Below are 3,296 nucleotides of genomic sequence, written 5' to 3' on the forward strand. Positions count from 1 at the left end.
ATACAAATATAGGGGGAACCTTGAGTTGGCGTGAGATACAAATAAGGGTTAACATGTGGTAATAGGCGATAGTTAACACCCTTTAGGTGAGTCCCCAGTGACTCGATATAAATTCCCTCTGTCGCCAAAATTTCCAGTTCAAAAACTAGAGGTTTGAGAATTTCGGACCACCCGTAATTTTCGACATCATTAGAATTTGCTAGGGAAATTAAGCGTATATCTTCTAATTTTTAGCGATACTTGTATTTTCGGTTTAAAACGGAAAAATAGAATCCTAATGTTTTGTGCACTCCTCGTTTTGAGTCTAATGGGTTGACGATCTCAAACTCATCATAATATATTTGGAGATGTATGGTTTTAGCAGAGATAGTTTGATCAAATTTCCTACAAAATGAACTGTTTAGAAAATGAGAAACAACTTGTCCATCTAATTCGTTTTCGACCTTTTCATGATAACGAAATTCATCGCCTTGCTTGATGATATTCGCGAGGGTACGTAACAAAGGTACGAAATGGAAATGGTGTTTTTCTTCCAATCCAGCGGATTCAGCAAATTTTACTTGAGTTGGTTCTACCATTCCCATCTCCAATATGCATATCCTCTTAATTTTGTGAATGGAATTTAGAGAATCAAACACAGCACTCGTGGTCTCGATGTCATTGTAAACTATTTCCCTTAGGTCACTTTTATCTAGATTATCATTTTTTAGCTTGAGCTGTTAGTAGGTCTTTGCACAAACTAAGTCATTTAATAAATCTTGAATAACAGAATAAGCTAACCTGTGCTGCTCACTATATTTATGTAAAATTAACCAAATAGAATTTTTTAAATCAATGGATCAGTCGCATTATCCTTATTTTCTAGATCTTGATCCATAAAACTGTTAAAGTCATAATGGGGGCAATTCTCTAACTCATTTTTGAAGTTATCACTAGTGATAACTTGATTTTATCACAATTGCGATAAGTTATCGAATTTCGGTATTCTGTAACTTCCAAACTCAAAATTATCGTACAAGAGATGTGATAAGTCGGTGATAACTTAACGACAGGGTTTTTGCTGTCGTTAAGATTTTATCCAACGATAAAGACTGTATTACGATTTTTCAACCCAAGCTTCCCTTTTTAAATTGCGATTCTACGCCAAAAATCCGAGGGTACAGAAAAATATTTGAATTTACCGGGCAAATTTCACCGGTAGATAGAGCCCGTTGTTTTTTTTTTGAGGCAAAGGCTTATTTTTGTATTCAAGTTCCCGTTGAACGTCTCTAAAATAGAGTTGTTTGCGCTTTTGAAATGGCAGTGAATATTTTGATGTGTTTAGAGCTTTTTCGTCGGCAAGATGAGGAAAATATGAAGGCTTTACGAAGGGAAAGGGTTTTTCGTGATCCGGGAAAAGCTTTTGAATTGCCTACAGTGCAATTTATTAAGTATTTTCGGTTGTCTCGCACTCTTGTGATTCAGCTGTGCGAACGCTTGAACGCAAGACTAAGTGGAATCCGGTCTACTTCGTTGACTGTTGATTCTAAGGGAAGCAAACTTAAAGTACTGTTTAACTATTTGACCCTAAACTGAATGTGTAGCATGATTAGTTAAACGTTTCCATGTCACCAAAAGAGATAGAGCTATTTGAAAAGAGTACAACGGTTAGAGCTGAAGAATTCAGTCTGTGAAGACGATTTTATCAGAACTTTCCAACACTTGTTTTGTAAATTATTCACTCTGCCTTCAGTAGCTCTACTTCTATAGATTCAACCCCTTATAACCACCCATTTAAAATCTGTATTTAACAAGCTAAAATATTTAGATCTTGATTTCGTTGCGTTTTTACGCAACTGGTTCGTACCAAACTGGAGTTGGTCAAGAACTCTTCCTTGCTGTTAGCCAACCTACAGTAAGCAGAGTTGTTAAAAACGTAAGCGAAGCTATAGTTGATGAACTTATCGATGACTGGATCAAGTTTCCTTGCAGTTTGGAAGAGCAACTGAAAGTTAAAACCCCGTATATAAACAAATACGAAAGTCAGTGAGGCCTGATAATTAATATGCCAAAATTTTAGATTTTTGGAAAGGAAGAACTTCCCAGGAGTGATAGGAGCCCTAGATGGCACTCATGTAGCCATAATCACCCCCACTAAGAAAGATGAGCCGCTGGACGCTGTGCATTTTTTAACCTAAAGGGTTATTACTCCATCAATGTGCAGCTTGTAAATATCTAGAATGTGTTTCTTTTTGGTGACCAGATCTAAACAAATTTGCATGACCTTGTTAAATCTAGATTTGTGACTTAGATCTTCGCATTTTAAATGTTAATGGTAAATATCCTGGCGCTTCGCATGATTCCTTTATTTGGAAGTCTACCTTGGCACATAATTTCCTTGAAACCAAGCATCGGAATGAAGGTTTTCAAAACTCTTGGCTGCTTGGTAATTTTTTTGATATTCAACAATAGATTCTTCGATGTGTGGAAAATATTTTTATTCAAATACGACTAAAGTTGCAAAAGTTCAAATTTTTGCTTAAGACAAAAATAATTTTGAATTTCTTCTCAATGAATATAATCAAATGAAGTAAAACATTTTGGTAGGCGATGCGAACTATCCACTTCAGCCTTGGCTGATGGTGCCCATTCCACATCCAGCCAACCCTGCTGAAGTGCAGTTCAATGCACACCATAAAGAAGCGAGGAAGTGTGTGGAAAGGTGCAATGGTGTTTTGAAGGGTAGATTTCGGTGCCTACTTAAGGACCGAACCTTGCACTACTGCCCAAAAAGAGCGGGAAAAATCATCTATGCCTGCTGCATCCTCCATAACATGTGCCTAACCCATAACATCCCTGAAATTTACGAGGGAGGAAATGCACAACTAGCCGGAGCTGACTTGGTGACCAGTGCAAGAGCGGAAAATAATGATGTTGACGATGCTGCTGAAGCGCATGCACCTATGGTGGAAAATCGTGCGGCTGGTGCTAACTGGTTCAATGCGTCTCATCAGGCATTTCCGTTGAGGGCCGAGTATAGACCCAAAAGGCCCTTTTGAGGGCCACTAAGCAATCAGGTTTGGTAAATGTAAGGCATTTTTCGCAGAATATTGAATAAGAATTAAAATTTCAAAAATTCAAAGTTTGTAAATGCTGAAAATTCAGATTGATATTATAGTAAAGACTTTGATTTGGAAATATTAATTTTTAAACATAATACTGTAACCGTCCCTTACGTTTACTTCGCTAGATTGTCGAGTGACACTCGAAGTTTGTGATTTTTCGCGACATTCTACGCGAATATAGAACGAACATGT

The 3,296-nt window shown here is 37.3% G+C and overlaps 1 long non-coding RNA gene across 1 annotated transcript; it reads left to right on the forward strand.

Annotated features, from left to right (window-relative positions):
- The first annotated feature begins 1,217 nt into the window (after positions 1 to 1,217).
- Positions 1,218 to 2,473, forward strand: LOC149685805 (uncharacterized). The gene is made up of 3 exons (XR_016384017.1): positions 1,218 to 2,001; positions 2,060 to 2,206; positions 2,278 to 2,473. It is a non-coding gene; the product is annotated as an uncharacterized LOC149685805 (long non-coding RNA).
- The last annotated feature ends 823 nt before the right edge of the window (positions 2,474 to 3,296 follow it).

This window comes from Phalangium opilio, unplaced genomic scaffold (genome assembly GCF_054372755.1).
Source record: "Phalangium opilio isolate 3A_F unplaced genomic scaffold, DU_Popi_V2 ptg000032l_1, whole genome shotgun sequence".
Classification (NCBI taxonomy): Eukaryota; Metazoa; Arthropoda; class Arachnida; order Opiliones; family Phalangiidae; genus Phalangium; species Phalangium opilio.